A 22,276-nucleotide genomic window follows, 5' to 3' on the forward strand; every position below is an offset into this window, starting at 1 on the left:
CATTCCACTGATGGGCTGGAGATGGACATGAAATGTGAGGACATTGGATTCCATAAACTGTTCTGGGCACTGTCTCTGTGCCAGGTGTCTGAACCCAGGACTTGAGTCACTCAACCAGTTAGCCAGCTAGCTGATTGGCCGTGACCTTGGCTGGGGGACTTCAGCACCTTAAAAGAGCTTTCTATCAAGGAAGCAGAAAGCCAGGAGAATTCCAGATAAACCCATACTAAGTCCGTGCTTGACATCATTCATCAGAGAGTCCAGTGTGGTCAGGAGCGATAGAGATTATAGAAAACCCAAAAAGCTGCATTGGATCTGGAGAAGGTCAAGATCCAAGTGAAGGTGGTTCTAGTTAAGTCCAGGTGGATATATATGACCTGAATTTATGGGAAATAGGATACATGGTTTGTGCGAGCACCAGGTGTTAGCAGCAGGTGGAGATGGCAGCTCAAGTGGTTGTTCAGCATTGGAAGACAGCCAGGCAAAACCTGGAATTCCCTGAGTACACCAGCCTGGGGACAGACATGCAGGTGAGGAGATTACATTGTAACAGGGAGGGAAACTGACTTTGGTCCTCATCCCTTACTTTGGTGGTGATAATAATATTTTCATGTATTGAACACTATGGATCAGGAGCTGTGAATTAACAATCTTCTTAAATCGCTATAGAAAGCCTGCAATATTAGGACCTATTTTCTCCATCTTTTTATTTTATTTTACTTTTTCCATCTTATAGACGAAGAAGCCGGGCTTCAGAAATTTGGTGTGACTAACTGTTGGTCAAATAGAAAACAGGAGGCTGGACTAGTGATTTCTGACTTCTTGGTTTCCTCTTTCTGAATTTTTTTCTGGGCTCCCGAGCTTCTCCATCCACCTTCCTTCTTTCCTCCTGAGGCTCATGTGGTCTAATTGATAACCAGAAAGTTTTCTCAGTTCTTGCCATTTCTCCCATCTGGTGTTTTTTTTAACAAAGACCTGGTGTGCCTTCTCTCCCCCGTCGACTCTGGCACCAGCGTTAGGAATTCAAGATGGGGGCAAGATTCCTGAGGTCAGGCCAGAGGACCCAGAGTAGCAGCACCATACCGGTTCCTCACAATCCTGGCCCATCCGCTGACAATTAATGGTGTTTCAGGACAGAACCATGAGAATTGAGCTTTTGCCTTCCATTGAATAATGTGCATGCCCATCGAGAAGTCTTCCCTATCGATACCTGTCTACCTGTGTGCTACAGTGTTTATCGCAGGGCTCTGGAGGAAGCCTGTAGGTCCCAGTGTCCTTGCAACATTTTACTCAAGGTCTGGTAGGTTGTTGTGCAAACAGAACACCTTGGCAATGCTCTAATGGACACTTAGAGGGAGGGAAGATTAGACTCCCTTTTATTGGACAGAAAAGTATAAAACTTGGTCCCTGTTCTCAAGGTGCTGATATCATCATGGACACAGATCAATGGAACATCAGAAACATCCCTCTGGTCAGTCATGTTCCCTAGTCTTTCTTCCAGGTTTAGGGAGCTCATGGCCAATTTTGGTATCTGCCCAGTTGTGGAAGGTGGTTACTTCCTTAAACCTCCATTCATTCAATATATATTACTTAAGGTGCCTACTATGTGTGAGAGAATGTTCTGGATGCTGGCAACATGACATAGACTCTGCTTTCAAAGACCTTGCAATCCTATGACATAAGGCATTAGACAGGGCATTGCCAATCCTATATAATAAAAGCCTAATATGCTAATTGTCCGGTCAACCGGTCGGTCGTTCAACCAATCAAAGAATAATATGCTAATCATATGCTAAGACCGCTCAACCACTCGCTATGATGTGCACTGACCACCAGAGGACAGACACTTCGACTGGTAGGTTAGCTTGCTGCTTGGGTCCAGCCAATTGGGACTAAGCAAGACGGGCCGGACAGGCCCTAGAGCCCTCCTGCAGTCCTTCCCCAGCTGATCAACCTCCTGTGTCCCTACCTGGCCCCGATCGTGCACCCGTGGGGTTCCTCGGCCTGGCCTGTGCCCTCTCACAGTCTGGTACCCCTCGGGGGATGTCAGAGAGCCAGTTTCAGCCCGATCCCATAGGCCAGGCCGAGGGACCCCACTGGTGCAGGAATTTGTGACTGGGCCTCTAGTATGATAATAAGCACTTTCCTTGAGGAAGTACCAGGTGTTACAGTGATGCATAAATGGACCACTTAATGAGATCAGGGAAGCCTTCCTGAAAGAAGTGACAACTAAACTCTGTCCACACTTGTAAGGAGTTGATGAGGAGTGAAGCGTTCCATGAATTGTGTCATCAGTGCTTGACCATTTTCTTACTCCAAAGGAGATAGTTATAGTATAAGTTGGCACTGAGCAGACGATTAAAACAAAGATGAAGAATTTTAATTAAAGACCTGTCTAAAATAAAAAATAAAAAAAGGTCATAGCTCCTCTCTTCTATCTCACTCACTCTCAGTGCTGGGCAGTCACCACCTAGGTATGGTAAAATTCTTTGAGTCCTAATTGACCCAAACAAGAGGGTGTTAAAAAGAGGGGTCACCAAGGGGTGGAGAGGCTTTAAACCTTTTCACAAAAGGAACAGGTTGTATTTTGTGTATTTTGAAGGGTGTATAGTAAGGAAGAGGTATAACCATGGGAACTTTCATATATTGTCTGGGACAGAGTAGACCTACATCCTACTCCTACTTTTTACACACACCACACACGCACACACACGCACACGCACACGCACACACACACTCACACTCTCGTACGCACTCCAGATGGAATGCCCTAACTGATGACTCAGAGTCATTAATAATATGACCACTTGTGCAGCCCAAAGATTAGACAGCCAAACGCCAAGAGTCTGTTATGTTGAAGTGGCACTGGGTGGGAAGCACTCTCTCCAGAGACCAGGGCAGGGTATGACTTGCCAGAGGAGGGTTCATAGAATGTTTAGACTGTGACTCATAACGGTCTCAGATGAATAAATAGCTCTCTTTCTGCTGTGACTGTTGACAGGGCTGGTGACAGCTTACCTTTGCAATTGCCAAGGAGAATCTGACTCTGATTTTTGACAAGTTGAACTAACCAGTCAGGCCCTCCAGAGAGACCAACATGACCCAAGACCCAGCCAAATGCAAAGGGCAATGAGGCAATGGGTGATATTTGGAGGCATGAAATCAGAATCATGAAATCTCCTCTGAGCCAAGGAAGAGTCATCGTTGGGAAGGGAGGGCTACAGGAAGAAAATTTTCTGCTTCCAGGATTGGGGAACATTATTTTGGATCTTCATGTGACTAGTTCACCATAGACTACCACTTTGCTAACAGTTTTAGAGCTTCATAATTCTGGTGAGAAGAAAGTTAGTTCTCTTTCTGTAAACAGCCATATAATTTAGGATATATTTGGCTACAAGTAATGAAAAAACTGACTGATAGTGGTCTAAGTCATACAGATATTTACCTTATATAACAAGAGTTTGGAGGTAAATCTTCTAAAGCGAGAACAGAAACTCAATAGTGTTATCAAGATGCTAGGCACTTCTTTAAAATTTCTTTATTGATTAAGGTATTACATATGTGTCCTTATCCCCCCATTATCCCCCCATCCCCGCCACTCATGCCCTCACCCCCCTGTTGTCTGTGTCCATTGGTTAGGCTTATAGGCTAGGCACATTTTTAATCTTTCCACTTTTTCATACTCCATATGTGGGTAGGTCATTGATTCTTCGGTTGTTTGCATCGTGGCTGCTACACGCTGGGACAACACAACAGTATTCATAGGTAGAAAGAAGGCAAGGGGATAAGAGTGTAGAATAGCAAGGATCCTTTTCTTGGAATCACTATACCATTTTATCAATGAAGCAACAAAAATATCCCAGAAGTCCACCCAGCTGACTTACAATATATCTAATCAACCAGAATAGTATTAATCAAAACTGGGTCACATGTCTATCCTTAGCTGCAAAAGAGTCTGGGAAAGTGACTGTGTGGCAAATGTTAATGGAATAGCCATGACTGACTTAGACCAGTCATAATTCTACCCCTCAGGGCTGGGCATATTGCTGCCTTAGGTAAAACTGATGTTCTGTTGGCAAGGAAAGAAGTTTATTGGGGGCAGGGGAATGGTTTCTGCCATACCCTTAAGAAAGCCAGTTAAACGTTACAATATGAAGACATCATTAATTAAAAAATTAAAGAAAAAAACAGGGATAGAGGTGTGAATTTGCAAAAATTTCAAGACAGAAATGTTTATAGGAAAGTGATGGATTCCAAAGACTATTATTGCGTGCTAATAGAAGACTGCAGAGAAAAATAAATTACCGAACATGCCCTTTGTTGTACTAACCATTTGAACGGCAGGTCTTCACCTGCTCTGTGAACCTTCCTACCCCCTAGAGGCAGAGCTAGCCAGTCCCTCCCCTCTCTCTCCCATTGCACTTTGCATACACCTCAATTATATAAGTCACCACCCTGAACTCAGTCAACAGAGATGTATTGTGTCCCTACCCTGACCTTGCCCTGTGCTTGCTATCTGTCTGTCTGCATCAGTTCAGGAGAGACCTTCCTTGGCTTCCCATTGTCACCAGGTAATGGGCTTTGATGAAGGTAAACTCAGGTGAATGTTTAACTTAGCTCCCAGGCCCTTGGTACTGGCCCAGGCTTACTTCTCCTATCTCACTTCCCACCACTTCCTCCCCTCTCCAGCCCCCACCTTTGAATCCTACATTTCATCCATTCTCAACTCCTGTAAGTTGCCCATTTCTTCTCTCCACTCCTTTGCACTGCTGTCCTGCACAGAACACTCTTCTTTCCCTTTGGGCCAACTTTCATTCATCCTTCAGGCCTCAGCTTAGATATCATTTCCCCTGGGCAGCTTTTCCTCAGATCTGGGCTAGGTAGCCTTTCTCATGACATAGTTCTAGACACTCTACAGTGTAACTGCTGGCTTCCCCAGAAGTGGGGCCGGGTTGCATTCACCCCTTCATTGCCAAGAGCCGGCTGCAGTGTCTGATCTATTCTGGTGGATATTTGTTGAATGGCTGAGTGACAAGTTATTCATCATACATTCAGTGCTGCCTTACCTGGCAGAGCCCAGAGCCACAGCCCTGGCCCAGACGGGGCGATCTCCCAGCACTCACTGGGCTGTAAGTGCAGCGAACACTGGGCCAGTTGTCCTGCCACTGTGGGACCATGGATCAAACACGTCCTCTTTCTGGACATCAACATTTTTCTTCTGAAACAAACAAAAAGAGATAGAGAAGAATTAGTTTTCAACTATATTTTTTAAAGCAGGAAAATCCGCCTTTGTTTCATTTTCCAAATGAAATATCCCTGAAGTCTGATCACAAAAAACTGCAAGGGCCTTGCTCTGGGTGTCCACTGCTGCCGTCACACCTGGCCACAAAGCCAGTGGCTTAGAACATATGAATTTATTACCCTACAGTTCTGTGGGTTACAAGTCGGAGGGGTCTCACTGGGCAAAAAGATGTTGGCAGGGCTGCATTCCTTCCTGGAGGCTCCAGAGCAGGGGTGGGGAAGCATTTTTCTGCCAAAGGCCGTTGGGATATTTATAACATCATTCGAGGGCCACACAAAGTTATCAACGTAAAAATTAGCCTTCTATGTTTGGTCAAACATTTAATTAACTCACCCCTAATACCTTGGCAGGGACAGACCAAATTATTTCTTGGGGCTTATACAGCCTGTGGGCCCGACGTTCCCCACCCCTGTTTTAGGGGAACACCATTTCCCTGACTTTTCCAGCTTCAAGAAGTGACGTATTTTGCTCCGTGGCCCTTCTTTCATCTCCAAAGCTAGCCACATTGTGTCTCTCTGACCATCCCTCCCTAATCATAGCTCCTCTGACCACAGTTCTTCACTGTAAGGACCTGTGTCCTTAGATTGGGCCCACTAGGATAAAGCTGGGTCATCTCCCCATCTAATCACATCTGTAAAGTCCCCTTTGCCATGTAAGGCAACCTGTTCACAGGTTCTGGGGGTTACGCGACATGGATGTCTTTGGGCGGCCATTACTGTGCCTATCACAAGGGGCAGGGACTGGGGAAGGTGGGGTGGGTAGGAGCCTTTCTCTCTGGCTTTCCCTTCCTGGGGACCCTTGCCTCCACTGTGGCCCGTGGAGCCCTGGAGCAAAGTGTAAGACCTCCGGGGTCTCTAAGATCTCTTCTGACTAACAACTGGGCCGAATCTCTGTGACCATGGAAAGTTATTACCTCTCTGGTCCCTCCATTTTCCCAACTGCAAACTGGGAATAATAAGTCTATCTACCTGACAGGCTTGTGCTGAGCTGATAGTAAACAGTATATGCAAAGAGCTTCGCCCAGTGCCATGTCCAGCCAGTGTGAGCTGTTTTCATTCGTAGGTGCCTGAGGTTCCTTTCCATGCCTAACCTGGCTCCATGACCCCACTTCAAAACACATCTGCAGCAGATGGGATGAGAAACTGGTTTTCCTGGGTCATTTAGCCGCCACACTGAACTTTTTAAGAGTTTCAATTATTTTACCTCAAAAAACAAAGCATATTTTTGTGCCTCTGGGATGAGAGACATTTTGTTCTTTTGAGCATCTGGAACAAATGGTTAACCTGGTGGGTACCAATCAGAACGTAGCAGGAGTCTATTCAGACCAGAACGCAATGGGAAGCCCTGGTGTTTATTTAGAAACATATAAAAATGGCTGAGGCTACGGCCGTGAGACAGTTTATAAAACACAAACACCAGGGAAGTTTACCAAATATCAGGCTAGAATTTTATAGCTTCTGGAAGAAGCACATATTCCAGATGACAGTAAGAAACCTGGCTTCTGAACGTAAACAGCCCCTCATGTCACCTTTGAAGAAACTTTCTTTGGTCTCTTTTCTCTTGGCTCCAAGTCTTACCGTGTCATCTTTGAGCTCGAGCCAACTGGGCATGGAGCGTCAGTGCCATTATTTGTATTCATCCTCTCTGATTCAGTCCTACCGCTTGGAAGATTTTACCCTAAACTCAACATATGGAAAAAAAACACACACAAACTTTAGGCACAAAGACGTTAATTGCAGCTTTATTTACAATCGTCCTAAATGGAGAGCATCTCAGATCGTCTGCAGGAGGAGAACGCCTTAGTAAATTACGGCATCTCCAGATGCCAGGGCTTACGTGGAGCTTTGAAGAGCATGAGAAACCGCGTATGGCATGTCCCCCGAGAAAACACAGATGCGGGATACACATGTGCATGTAGTAGTCCGACCTCTGTGTTGCTAGGAAATACCGGGTGGGCAAAAGTAGGCTTACCGTTGTCCATATGGGAAATAATACAATAATCAATCAATAATAATACAAGAATAAACTTTGTGTTTTGAGTACTCACAACTGTAAACCTATTTTTTGCCCCACCCTCTGTATCAAAGAGATTTTTGTACTCATTCCGGGTGTTTTGAGTATGGAAAAAAAGTTCCCTTTCTCCTCTTATTACTATTTCTCTCTATTTCCCATCTCTTACAGTGGGATAGATAGTATCGCATTTAAACTCCTTGAGTATGAAGTGGACTGCCTTCGTTTGAACCCTGCTGCCTACTGACCCACCTCTTAATCTCTCTGAATCTTAATTTTCACACCTCTCACGTGGGAGTAATCATTATTCTGAGCTTGTAGATCAGCTGTGAGCATTAAAGAGTGAATCCATTGAAGGGCTTGACAGTACACAGTAAGACTTACTGAGTAAGGGCTCAAGAGATGCCAGCTGGTAGTATTATTTTCAGATTAGAAAACTCTCTCCAACAGAACTAGAAAGAGAAATATAGAGTTTGCTGTCCTGCCTTTACTTCAAGGACTTACCCCAAATGGTTAATTAACAAACTCTCTATTTTTTAGACCTTAGTCACCTATAATATTTGGTAAATAGCTAAATGGTCAGCAGCTTAAAGCCTTTTGAATGAGAATACCCAGTTCTATTTGGAGAAACATGTAAGACCCTGGCTTCTCTTCATCTGCCAACAATGACTGCTTTCCCACCTTCTCTACAAGTCAACTTCCACCCCTCAATACTTTCTAGAAGGAGCTCCCTAGATGTTCATCTGTGTGTCTACCAACCATGTATTAGTTTGGCTGCAATTTTCAGAAGGATAACCAGCATAACTGACAGTTACAGAGCAGCGTAAAATGAGGGTATTGGTGGTGATTCATTGCTTCATGACAAAGTGCCACAAACTTAGTTGCTTAAAATGCCATGTAGTTATTATCTTACAGTTTCTGTGGATCAAGAGCCTGGGCATGGTTCAGCTGGGCCCTCTGCTCAGGGTCTCACAAGGCTGCCTTGAAGCTGGGCTGCATTCTCATCTAGAGGCTCGGCTGGGGAAGAATTCACTTCCAAGTTCATTCAGGCTGTTGGCAGAATACATTTCCTTGCAGCTGTAGAACTGAGGGCCCTGGCATCTCGCTGACTGGCAGCCATCCTCATCTCCTAAAGGCTGCTCACAGTTTCTAGAAGCTTCCCTCAGTTTGTAGAGGCTTCCCGTAGTTCCTAGAAGCCACCTGTAGTTCCTTACCATGTGGGCTTTGCCAGCATGGCTGCTTGCTTTATTCAGTCATCTGGGAGAGCCTCTGAACAAGCCTGCTAACAAGATGAAGCCTATATAGTGTAATGTTTTCACGGGAGTGACATCCCATTACCTTTGCCATATTCTACTGGTTAGGAGCAAGTCACAGGTCCCACCCATGTTCAAGGGGAGTGGATCACACAAAGATGTGCCCGCCCATAGGTGGGGATCATGGGGACCACCTCCCAGCCTGCCCACCACCACAAGGAAGGGCGCTATTTTTTCCTGGTACCAAGAAGCCGGAGCACAGGTACCTGAGCATTAAGGGAGCACCTCCATATTACCATCCCTGCCCCAGGCTCTTCACTTTCTGTTCTACCATCTTTCATCCTTTTGCTCATAAGAGTGATGCTATTCTTCTAGGCTCACATCCTCATTCAAAGAATAAGATTGGGAATGGGCAAAAGACACAGGTCAACTAAGTATGACTCTTGTTATCAGTAAAACAATAGAATCCCTGAACCCCCATCTATACCCATCTGTTTCCTCTCATTGCCTCATTGGCCATTTCTACTGTGCAGGCCACTGGAATCGATACAGTTCAATAAACAGTATCCATGCAACCCCAATACAATGAGCAATGTCTGCCACAACCATTTTCTATATGTGGGCTCATGAGTTAAAGCTTCCAGGGAAGGCTAGCCTATGAATAAGTTAGGGAGCTTGAATGAGAAAATGAATGATACATCCTTTGCACAGTGCCTGGCACATCTCAATCAAGGTCGCTTCTTTCCTCTCTTTCCCCTTTTTTCTTCACTGCCCCCATCTCTCCGTTTGAATGCTCCAAGCACAGCGGCAGCTCCAGAGTTAAGCACCCTGGCGCTGGAGCTCAGAGGACAGTTGAGGAGGGAGGAATGTAATAGCCCCAGCTGGAACGCTGCCAGGGGACTAGCAACTGCAACACCCTTATTTACTCTAGGGAGGAGCAGCCTGGAAACTTTTTATGAGATTCCAGAAGCAGCAAGGTCATCAGTTTTATGGCCGTGCCGCTTCGTTTGTAAATACAGCCTTTGAATGAATGTTTGGGCTCCATGACAAGAACAAGGCTGATGTTAGCTCCTTTGGAACAGGGGACAGTAAAATAAATAAGAGATATTCCGTTCCACACGACTGCAAGGCTTTCTGAGTCATTTCGGACCCCCCAACAAACAACAACAACAACAAGCTGATTATACCTTCAGAGGCTCTGTTTCCAGGTTGCCTCCCAGCAAAGCCCCCATGTGCGTCCGAGCCAGGTAATCTGATTGGTCAGGTCACGGGGAAGCAACATGTGTTGACTATCATGCTCATTTCCCAGCCAGCTGCAAGTGTCTGGAGGAAAGCTCTCAGTCAGGCCTGTCTGCTGTGATCAAGTCAGGGCCGAGGGGGAGGGCTGCGGCCAGCCCGCCTTTGTGTGCTCTTGTAAAGAGGAACCAGCTCCTCCAGGGACACCTGGGCCTCTTTCTCTAATTGCTCACCGGACCGTGGCTTTTATTGCAGCTGAATATTTACTAGGCTGGGCCCAGGAAACATGCAGCCTCCATTGTCTGGCCAGCTGCCAGGGCCAGCTCCGATTGCAGTCGGCCATGGGGACAGGGTCACCCTATCTTTGGGTTTCTTTTCTTTGGGCCACAAGGCACAAAGGCAGAGCCAGCTTGTGTGTGTCTGTTTATGGGTTCTGAGGGCGAGTGTGGCCAGAGGAGGCAGGAAGTGGTAGAGAGGCAGGAAGATATTTTTCATAAACGAAGGAAACTGTCTCCTTTATAGGCAAAATTCCTGGCACCTAATACACTTAATTTTTTTTTAAAATTTTATTTTAGAGGAAGGGAGAGAGAGAGAAACTTTGATTTGTTGTTCCACTTATTTATGCATTCATTGGTTGCTTCTTGTATGTGTCCTAACTGGGGATCAAACCTGCAACCTTGGTGTATTGGGATGATGCTCTAACCAACTGAGCCACCCAGCCAAGGCCTAATATACTTTTAGTGAACATTTGTTGAATGACGACATGAGTTGATTTTGTTCATTTAACTAATATTTATTGAATGCCAGTTGCCTGAACTCTGACAACACAACACAGGACTTGACAGGATTTGAACTCTCCTGGAACTAGAATCCTGGTGAGGAGGTAAAGACAACAAATAAATGAGCAAAATAATGATAGAGAGTGACGAATGCCACGTGAAGTCAGGAAGGCAGGCTGATGGAGGATGGAGGAGAGAAAGCTGGAGATGAGGAGCTGCTTTAGATACAAAGGCCTTCCCTCCTGAAGAGATGATATTTGAACTAAGACCTGAACAATGGGAAGGCACTAGTCATGGAATATATGGGAATGTGTGTTCCCCGTGAGATAGAATGCGTTTCCAGAAGGTGGAAGGCAGACTGAAGTTATGGGAGGGAGGAAACTATGGTCCAAACACCTCAGCTGAGGAGGGGGCTCATCTTTCTTCCAGAACGTGGGCGAAGGTGAGGAAGTAAAGCATGAGGAGTAGGAACAAGAGGTGGTGGCAAAAACAAGACATTTAATGGAAAGTCTGTTGATATTCAGAATAGGTGACTCTCTGCCCTTGCGCTGGGACCCCTGGCAGTTAAGTGTCTAACACCAAGACAAGCCAATGGAAGTGTTCTCTGAAGGCACAGGATGGCCTTAGAGAAATAACTTCTCTATTGAGGCATTTAGGGGATCCCCACATTGTCGCTTCCAGCCTGAATGCCTTAAGGCAGTGGTCAGCAAACTGCGGCTCGTGAGCACATGCTCTCGAGAGCCGCGGTTTGCCGCTCTGTTGACTAATGAGTTTGCCGACCACTGCCTTACGGGGAAGCCCGTTTCTAGCTCTAGACTCTCCAGGTTACACAGAGCTCCCAGCAGCTGTTGATTGCTTTCTTTGTAAATGCGGACACTGAAGCTTCACTAGATATGTGGGCAATACTTGCAGTAGAAATGAATGAATAATAGTTCCACTTATTCAATTCCTGGCCTGTGAATGACTTACTTAGGGCCTACCAGAGTTGGGGCATCCTTGGGAGCCAGGGACCCCGAAAGCTTTCAAAATTGAGTGTAGGGTTTTTTTGTTTGTTTTGTTTTGTTTTGTTTTTACGTTATTTAGAAATGCGTAGATAGGACAGAAAGAGGAAGATATTCAATATACATCTTTAAACTTATGTCCCATCACTGAAATGCATGCCTGAATTATAGTATGAATCTATATTACATACATCCTGCATTTAAACTTTGAGTAGCACAATTATAGCACCGTGTATTTTTGAGTGTTAAAAGCGTAATTTTGTTAATTATATGCACATCATAATTTTTAAAACTGTTTTGACATTTAAAAAAACTTGCTATGAGCCCCAAGAAATGGAAAAGCTCTCGGCACCCGAGTCATCTGGATTGGAGTTTGACGTGTACATTTAAATGTGTAATGTAAGCTTCATTATACATTTGCTGCAGCTTCTGGGATGATTCTCTCACCAGTGCTGGTTCCTCTTGCATGTGAATTGTACTGACTTATCACCCAAATGAAATCCTTATATCTAGATCAAGGGACAGAGCTAACAAGTTGGACAATATCAGCCTACTCTGGAGAGAGCACTGGGTGTCCTCTTAGAGCATTTTCTACATGGTAAGAGAAGTCCTAGGTAATAAAGACAGGAGTTAAAACTGAATTAAAATACAGGAAATAGAAGTTTAGGAGGATCAGCAGGGGTTGAGTGGAAGAATATTGCATGCCAGCTTCATGCTGAATGCCTTCAGTAAAGATTTCCAAATAGACTTTTGCAGGCTTTCCCATCATTACTACCAGTCCATCAAAATCCTACCCATTTGTCAAGGTCTGTCAAATGCTGCATTTTCTGTAAAGCTCCCCTTGAATATCCAGCTGGAAGTAATCACTCCTTCCCTCATATTCTTATGGTGCTCTTAATTCTCTCTCTCATTCCCCATGCTCCCTCTCATCTCTATCTATCTATCTATCTATCATCTATCTATCTATCTATCTATCTATCTATCTATCTATCTATCTTCATCATCATCATCATCTATCATCTATCTATTCAGTGATTCACTCTGCTGGGCACTAATATTTGTACCATGCATTTCAGTTCACAAGGTGACTTTTTAAAAAAATATTTTATTGATTTTTTTACAGAGGAAGGGAGAGGGACAGAGAGCTAGAAACATTGATCAGAGAGAAACATCGATCAGCTGCCTCCTGCACACCCCCTACTGAGGATGTGCCCACAACCGAGGTACATGCCCTTGACCGGAATCAAACCTGGGACCCTTCAATCCGCAGGCCGACGCTCTATCCACTGAGCCAAACCGGTCAGGGCCACAAGGTGACTTTTATGTACATTTTTTCATTTAACCCTCAGCAACTCTATGACACTCACTAAAAATAGAGACACAGAGGTCCAGAGAGGTGAGGTTGTTAGTAGATTGGCTTCATAAGTTATGACTACAGGTCAGACAAAATCATGTGAGATATCTAAAATTTGGTAACCAAAGAATACAAGATTCTGTGAAGTTAGAAAAGACATTTGAATTGTTTTGGATTTAAGACTTAACAGAGATTGTAAGGGCTAAAGAAAACACACAGTCTATTCAAGAGATCAGGCTGAACTGGAGCTACAGACACTGGGGAGGCAGAAGTGGGGTTATGTATAACTTGAGTTCCAGGATGTGACCCTGCTCCTTGTGGAGTTACAGAATCATTGACATAACCTATAAAAATAGAGTTCAGTATGTCACATCAAGGTTACCAAAGTCTTTGATCACTAGTCGTCTAAGAATGCTGAGATGGCAACTCCCCTACTTCTTGGGATGATTTTAATGGTTTTCTTAGTTTTTTTAGAAAGCACCACCCAGGAAGCCTGAATTGCCAAATCTCATGTTCAGCCAAGGTGATTTCAGATAATGAGTGCTTTCTTACCAAGCAGGCAAATTTCATTTCCTGGAAGGTTTAGGTTATATACACACATGTTTAAAATAATCAAAAGTACAGTATAAATATTTTTGTATTAAGGAAGAGTTAAGCCATATTTAGTATTTCTATATACTTATAATGTTTAAGAAAATTTGGCCTTTTGAAATGATATTCTTGTCGTTGTAGCTTAAGACATATAATTGACAAATTATCGAGATACAATTTTAAGAGGGAATTCATGTCAATCATATTTATAAACATACTTTATTAGGTTAACTATTTGGAACACTTGTTGATCAGATAATTGATGTGCTTAAAATGAAAACTAAGTTTATAAATGCAGTTTAGACTATTTGAAGGAATTTAAGACCTAAGTTTGCAAATGTAACCAAACATTGGCTAAAAGCCCTTTCCAAGTGCCTGAAAAAAAGTAATGGTTAAAATTTGCTCCACTTATAAATAGAAAAGTAATATTTGTAAGTGAAATGTAAAACTCAAGGAGAAAATATGTTTTAAAATGTGTGACTTTAATAAATTGACCATTCATTTATAAATCCAAGCTACACTTCTCAGCAGTCTTTTAGTACACAGACCTCTCAGGGCATCAAGATAACTTAGAGTCACAGAGGTGACCCTTTCTAGGTCACATGGCTAAGAAGTGGCACAGGCACAACTTGAACTCAGGGTCTAGATCCTGTATCTCTCAGTTGAACCCTGCTGTCCTCCTTGGCTGCATTTTTAGTACCTCTTTTATAGCACCTGTAATATTTTACCTGGGATTTGAGTTATTTATCTGTCTTTTTTGACTACTTGCCTCTCCCCAGCCGCCAACACAGAGTCAGACTCAGACATGGGGGGTGGGGAGAATTCAATAAATGTGTCAGATTCAAATGGTTGTGGGTCATAAATAGCCTCTGAAAAAGTGTAGCTGGCATGAGGAATGCATATAGAATGTTATCTCTCTGTGACAATGTAGCTTTAAGGGGGTCTGAGTCTATAGCCCTGAACTCCAGAGGCCCAATCTCTGATGAAGTGGATGTAAACTAGCTTTATGCGTCTTATTTTAAGATTTGAGTCCATGGGGATCTTTCAATGTCTCCCCACTGCTTAGGAAGTCCTTTCTATGCTTAGTGAAACTGGGATGGTCCAGCCCTTGCCCATCTCTCTAGATTCCTACTCCACTTGCTCTGAGTATGTGACCTTTATTGAGTTCCCCGAACAAACCAAGATTTTCTGCAGATGAAGTTAGGTCTCTACATAAGACACTCTTACAACTCACTGAACCTCTCCGTCACAACACTTGCTACAGGTTGTAATGATAGATTTCTTATTTGTAGTTATGTAGCTAATATCTTCCTCCTATGGAAGGTCTTACTTTCTTTTTTTTAAATTAATCTTTATTGTTCAGATTATTACAGATGTTCCTCTTTTTCTCCCCATCACTCCCCTCCACCTGGTTCCCATACCCGCCCCCCGCCAGGCATCGCCCCCCCCCCCCCCGCACTATCTTTGTCCATAGGTATAAGCTCTTTGTCCAATCTCTTCCCGCACCCCCACACCCCCTTCCCCCTGAGAATTGTCAGTCCGAACCCTTTCCATGCCCCTGATTCTATTATATTCACCAGTTTGTTCTGTTCATGAGATTTTTTTAATAATTTGATTTTTAGATTCACTTATTGATAGATATGTATTTGTTGTCACTTTGTTGTTCAAAATTTTTATCTTTATCTTTTTCTTCCTCTTCTTAAATAATATCCTTCAGCATTTCATATAATACTGGTTTAGTGGTGATGAACTCCAGTAGCTTTTTCTTATCTGTGAAGCTCTTTATCTGACCTTCAATTCTAAATGATAGCTTTGCTGGGTAGAGTAATCTTGGTTGTAGGTTCTTGCTATTCATCACTTTGAATATTTCTTTCCACTCCCTTCTGGCCTGCATAGTTTCTGTTGAGAAATTAGCTGACAGTCGTATGGGTGCTCCCTTGTAAGTAACTGTTTTTCTCTTGCTGCTTTTAAGATTCTCTCTTTGTCTTTTGTCCTTGGCATTTTAATTATGATGTGTCTTGGTGTGGTCCTCTTTGGATTCCTCTTGTTTGGGGTTCTCTGCACTTCCTGGACTTGTAAGTCTATTTCTTTCACCAGGTATGGGAAGTTTTCTGTCATTATTTCTTCAAATAGGTTTTCAGTATCTTGCTTTATCTCTTCTTCTGGCACCCCCATAATTCTGATGTTGGTACGCTTGAAGTTGTCCCAGAGGCTCCTTACACTATCTTCATATTTTTGGATACCTTTTTCTTTTTGCTCTTCCAGTTGGGTGTTTTTGCTTCCTCATATTTCAAACCTTTGACTTGATTCTTGAGATCCTCTAGTCTACTGTTGAATCTCTGTATATTATTCTTTATTTCAGTCAGTGTATGCTTAATTTATGACTGGTCCTTTTCCTTTTTTTTTTTTTTTTTTTTTTTGCATTCTCACTAAGATTCTTGTAGGTCACACTAAGTTCCTCGGAGCTTTCTAGAAGATTCTTGAGTAACCTTATAACTGTGGTTTTGAACTCTATATCCATTATTTTGCTTTCATACATTTCTTTCATTTGTGACATGTTTCTTTGTCTCCGCATTTTGGCTGCTTCCCTGTATTTGTTTCTATGTACTGGGTAGCTGCTAAGTCTCCTTGAGTTGATAGAGTGGCCTTGTGTAGTAGGTGTCCTATAGGGCCCAGTGGCTCAGCCTCCTCAGTCACCTGAGGTGGACACTCTTGGTGCACCCCTTTGTGGGCTGTGTGCACAGTCTTGTTGTAGTTAAGCCTTGATTGCTGTGGTATCACTGGGAGGAATTGACCTCCAGGCCAATTGGCTGTGAGGACCAGCTGTGTCTACAATGGAAGAGCTGCTGTGCAGGAGATACCCTTATGGGGCAGGACTTGCTTCAGTGGGGCTTTGGTGCTCACTGAGTCTGCCCCTTGAGTATGTCACTTATGGATGTGAAGAATTATAATCCAGTATGGTCTCACACTGACCACTGGGTACACAGGCTCTTGGATCTCCAAGGAGGTGCAAAGTCAGCCACTGTCTGGGGCTGCCCAGCAGGAGCTACAGAGATATCTGCAGATTCCTCCTCTTTGTATTGGGTTTGGAAGTGCCCAGACAAGGCAGGCTGCTGCTGCTGGATTGATTGCTTTGGTGTTCCCTGACCCAGCTGCTGCCTGTTTGACAGGTTTTAGGATGATAAAGGACAGGCCATTCATATGTAAAAGCCGCTGCACATAGTTTGGGTGGGGTTATAAGTTGGGTGGGGCAGGGTCTCAGGTAATCACCAGGGTGGAGCAAACAGCAATGGCTGCCAGTCAGCTCTGCGCTGGAGAGGTCCCAGCGCAGGAACAATGATTGCTGCGTGCACCTCCGTCTGAAAGAAGGCCACCCTCCCATTCCTGTCCCAATGCCAGACAGTCCAGTTTCTTCCCTCTGTGTCTGGTTCCCCCAGAGTCTTGCCTGGAACTGGAGCTCAGAGCAAGTGGGAGCTTATATCTCCCTCCTGATTAAAAAAGTGGCACACCCGGGTGCCAGCCTGTTCCACGCCTCCGCACCTCCTACCAGTCTCAATGCGCTTTCTTCACCTCTCTAGTTGTAGAACTTCCACTCAGCCAGCTTTCTGGGTGATAGTTGTTCTGTCTTTTAGTTGTAATTTTGATGTGGTTGTGAGAGGCATCAAGTATAGGTGTTTACCTATGCCACCATCTTGGTTCCTCCATGGAAGGTCTTTTGCTCTGTGCACTCTGTCTGTTTTGCTCATAATTACAGCATTGTAGGGGATTAATCAATGTAGGCTTTTATTATTGTTAGTATTAACATTTAATAAATGTCTGTTGTTGGGATGAGTGAATGAATGAATGAATGAATGAGTATGAAAGCATCGACTGTATGGCGATCTTTTAGACTGGCCTGATCTCTACTCAGCCAGGAAGGATTTTAGATTGAAATCTTATCAGACAGGTTGGGGACGTGATGTCTGAGATTCCTTCCAGGCCAGCGAACCTTTTGCTCCAGGAAGGCTGTCTGTCACTTTGCTTTAGTCATTGCTTTTATCATTCTCTTGGGGAAGTGTGTGTGTGTGTGTGTGTGTGTGTGTGTGTGTGTGTGTGTGTGTGAGAGAGAGAGAGAGAGAGAGAGAGAGATACAGAGAGGCAGAGACAGAAAGACACACAGAGAAACAGAGAGAAAGAGGTAGTGCTGGGCCGCTAGGTGATGGGAAATGACTCAGGGAGGCCCCTGCAAACAACCCTGGTCTCCCTTTTCTCCTCATTCAAGCAAGTGAGATCCATCAGGCAGGGAGTAGACCAGCTGACAAATGTCAGGCCCCTGAACATCAATGAGTTTGGCATTTCCAAATGATGGGTTTATGATTAAACTCCAATAACTCAAATGCACCCTCCGTGAAGAATGCCAGTTTCAACTGGTCATTCTTGTTCTCTTTAATCCCTCCCCCCCTTATTTTTTAATCTATGTCCCCAAATCCCCCCAAACACAGCAATGAGTGAGGCTTTGGTGAAATTTTCTGATGCCATGGAGACGCTTACCCATGATAGTGAATCCCTCCTGAAAATTTTAGGAAAAGACACCAAAAAACAAGAGGCTGGGAAGGCAGACAGTTTCTAAAAATAAGCCGTAGGATTCTCGCCTTCTTCCTCAGAGAGACTGGAGTTACACTGACCTCTAGCTGGACCGAGAGAGGGAGTTCAGGTGGTGTTTTCTCCTCTAGTTGTTAGATGTTGGCTGATCTGAAATGAAAAGAGACTATTTGGAAATGTCTTCCTCTCCTCAAATAATAATATCAACATTTCTTTAGTATTCATGGTGTACTAGCAATTATAGTTTTCTACATTAGCTCTAATTATTCCCAATGACCCTGTTAGGTAGGTGTTATTGCACCCATTTTTCCTGGCAGGAAAACTGAGGCTTAGGAGTTCTGTAGCTTGCCCAGCATGGACCCTTATGAGGTGGCTGAACCAGTATTCTCACCGAGCTTGTCAACTCCACAGCCTGTGCTCCTTCTGCAAACTCTGAGTCTGGCAGAGACCCAGGGAGAGTTTGGGTGTCTGGTCCTCCCACAGGGGCCGGCTCTCTGGGAAAAGGTCTCGCAGACACTGTGCTTATTTGTTCTGCTTCTACCTTACTAATTCCTGTTTATATTCAGAAGCCAGGCGGAGTCTCCTTCCAGATACGTCAGTCCCTGTAAAAGCAACCAGCTGCCTCTCAGGCCCTTCACTTTCTCAGTGATAACATCTTCATTTTCACAGACTGGGGAGCTCTGTGTTAAGCCATCGGGTGCCTTGGTTAGTAGGGAATCAATGAAGCTACCCAATAATGACCTAAAATGGAATCTGAAAACCCACTGAGGATTGAAATGTTCAAGAGAGTGTAATTCAGTTTTCTGTTTATCTTTCGCTGTGTGTTTTTAAAGATGTTCTAGTAGAGATTTTTCTGGGTGATAAATGGGTTTCAAGCTAGCTCTGTTCAAACAGGATTGAGCGGTGGATGGAGGAAAATAGTTTCATTCTCACTTTGATGAAATGATTGAGCTGAGCATGTGGGTGGCGAGATGGGTTTAATAAGAGGAGCAGTTCTAAAAAGAGAAAAGCAATAACAATGTTGGTTCTTTGAGAAGTGCATTAGCTGATGTAAGGCTTATTATTGCTTGTGCAATGGGGGTGTTTCAGCTCCTCATGGTGGGGAGTCTTCCGGCATGTCTCTGGGTTGTCCCACTGACGTGACCAAGCTTTCCATGGCTTGCAAGCTATGAGACAATAGGCTAAAGGCTTGTTTTCTGGATCACTTCATTCAGATGGAAGCTTGTCTACAGCAATTTGGCATGTTCCATGGAGGTACAGTGTTTAGCTGATTTCATAATATCTTTTTTTAATTTAAATTTTCAAATCTTTGATGTCACCCAGCAAAAAACAGTCAGGTGTTCTTTTAGACAGTTTCTACAAATAGAAAACATTTTTGTTTAAAAATTTGAATTTAATATCCAAACTACATTTTTTATTTATTAACATGGCATTGCCATCTTTTCAAGGCTGCAAATACTTCTATTTCTATTCCATTTTATTGTTCTTTGTTTATGGGGTAGACACTCTCCCTGGTGTTAGGCTACAGGCTAGATTCCACTCCATTCCATTGTAAAGATAAGTCATGGTTGGAAATTTTGATTTTTTTTTTGTGTGTGTGTGTGTATAAAATTGTGATGCTATAAGCATTGCTGTGGTAAACTTCTGAAGTGGAGTTTCCAGATCAGGAGTGAAAACTCCACTTCTAAAAATATGCATTTAAATTCCTCTTCTGAAAAGTGGTACTATTCACGTTTTATCCATGAGCGTGCATTTCCTCCATGCTTTAGCCTACACATGTGACTTCTTCACCTACAATAAGAAGTAGAAGGAAACTGACAAAGTTGGAGGCCCTGAATACTGTCCAGGAGTCTCAATGGCATTCTGCAAACTTGAAAGAATACAAATACCATCAAGAACAGCCATTGTCTGAGAACCCCACGGAAGAGTGGGGGGAATTGGATATGAAAGAGCAGGGTGTGTCTGGAGAAACTCTGGCAGACTGGTGTGGCTGGAGCTGAGGATGAGACAGAGAACGGATGGTTAAGTGTGGGACTCGTGAATTTCTCTCTAAGGGCATGGGCTGTTTGTGGACAGACATGAAAGCTTTGGAGAAAGGAAATGTTATGAGTACATTTGATGTTTTGAAAATCATCCGAGTTCCATTTCATCTTAGCCCTTCTCCCCTTGTAATTCTTCTGTTCCTGCTTCTTTTGGGAAGAGAGGATTGCGAAAGTACATGGTTGTTTGTGTGTGTCTGCATTGCTTACTTCTTAAAATTAAAAGTTGGGGAAAGAGAAGGTTTTTCTTATTGTGTTGATGTTCATGTGGAAACCTTGGGGAGCTTAAGAATAAAACAGGGGCTAATAACTCCCTTAACAGCATTTTCCATTTTTTTTTTACGCTGGGACAAAAAAATGGAGATTGATTTTGGAAAAAATTACAAATTTAGCTTTTTTTTTTTTAATAAAAGACATTTTTCTATTTGCATTTCAAATTCATCAGCTTAAATATGTTAAATTCAATAATAATAGTCTGACCTGATGTTTCAAGAAATTAAATATTATGCATGGCATTCTCATTGAAGAGAATTCAGCACTACAGTTAGTTCTGCAAAGGGTGCTATATTTGAAAAATCTAACAAGTTAGAAATATGGATATTAATGAAGAAAGGGAAAAATCAAAGGAAGGAGAGCAGGGTAAGAGGTGGAAAAAAAGAAGGAAAATTGAGAGCTTGAGCATAGTTTTCCAAGTTTTTTTTTTCTTTTTTTTTTTTCTGAAGCAGGTAAAAAGAAAATTCTTCACACACATAAACCTTTATTATCCTCTTTAGATTAATTTAACATAAATTGCAACCCACACACAAGACTCAGTGAACCAGTAATCTGTTGTCAGGACAGAGGTCACATCTCTCACATTTTCACCAGAACAGAATGAACCCCAAGTATGTGCCAGAGCAATGCTGCTGTGCAGTTGACAACTGGCTTTCCTTAAACATATCTGTTTCCAATTCTCCTGAGCTCCAGCCACTCTTGTTTTGTGTCATTTCCCCCTTAAATAACTGGAACCAGGTTTCTCCATGACACTTCTGGTACCGATAATTTTTACTAATTGGCCTTATAATGTCTTACACATTGACCAGGAGTTTTATTGACTCTCCTGTTTAAAAATTAATACTAATGAAACAGGAACTACAATCATTATATTCAGGAATTTCTGAAGTATTTATCATTGTGTTTGATTAATGACCTATAATCTGCTATCATAAGTCTCTCATTTGCAGAAATAGGTCATTCTATTTCTTTCTTGAGTTTTTAAATATGTTTGATTTCATGAATGATGAGTCACATTCCACTTAAAACTCCATAAGACATTTTCCCAAGATACAAACAAAAGGAAGTAAACAGGCACAATGAAGGAAGACCACCAGGAGGCTCAGAGATAGCATACAATTTCTTATTAAAAGGAAGGGTTTTTTTTACATTCTGTTATTTTATAACTAATTCATTTACACAGATTTGCAGTGTCAGTTAATTATGGAATTTAAAGGAATAGCCATATGATTTTCTTCTCTGGTCTCTTGCTTTAGACATTTGACTCCTTAAAAATGTTGAATCCATTTTCCTGGAGACCTACCTCTCCCCAGCATTTTTATCTCCTATGCTGTGCAGGTGTTTTCTATGCACAGCTGGAAACTTCCCAACTTTCTTTAAACCCTGCTGGTTTTGGATAGGCCCCTGATGCTCTATTTGAGGTGAACCTGGGAAGAGAAAGAATGTTAGATTATCCAGGGCCATTGGCTCAGCTTCCAACAGAGTGATCATAGGTCTTGGTTGAAATGAAGGGAATTGATGATCCTGTCCTGAATGGATTATTGATGGAGGACCTGAGTTGCCCAACCTGACCCTTTGGCCTTCAAATCTGGTGGAACATGAAAAACTCCTTCCAGGGCCATCCTTCTTCATGGCAGCGTCAGGAGCCTTTTGTTTGAATATCTGACTTGTTTGGATCCTTAGAAGGGAGACAAGGCCTACTCAGAGAAATGATGTTTACCATGAGCAGGGGAGAAGACTGATGGGAAATCTCCGCTTATCTAAAACCCAGAGGCCAGGCCTTGAGATAACAATATACTGTTTTAAGAGCATTTGTTTCCAGAAAGAGGAATTTTGCAAAGCACCAAAGCTTGGCCA

At 43.1% G+C, this 22,276-nt stretch overlaps 1 long non-coding RNA gene across 1 annotated transcript; it reads right to left on the bottom strand.

Moving 5' to 3' along the window:
* Nucleotides 1-3,617: 3,617 nt before the first annotated feature.
* Nucleotides 3,618-18,630, bottom strand: LOC307109240. The gene is made up of 5 exons (XR_013814396.1): nucleotides 18,499-18,630; nucleotides 18,191-18,257; nucleotides 6,880-6,979; nucleotides 5,067-5,218; nucleotides 3,618-3,739 (listed from the first exon to the last, which is right to left on the bottom strand). It is a non-coding gene; the product is annotated as an uncharacterized lncRNA (long non-coding RNA).
* Nucleotides 18,631-22,276: the final 3,646 nt, after the last annotated feature.

The sequence above is a fragment of the Cnephaeus nilssonii genome, assembly GCF_951640355.1.
Source record: "Cnephaeus nilssonii genome assembly, chromosome: 13".
Taxonomy (NCBI): Eukaryota; Metazoa; Chordata; class Mammalia; order Chiroptera; family Vespertilionidae; genus Cnephaeus; species Cnephaeus nilssonii.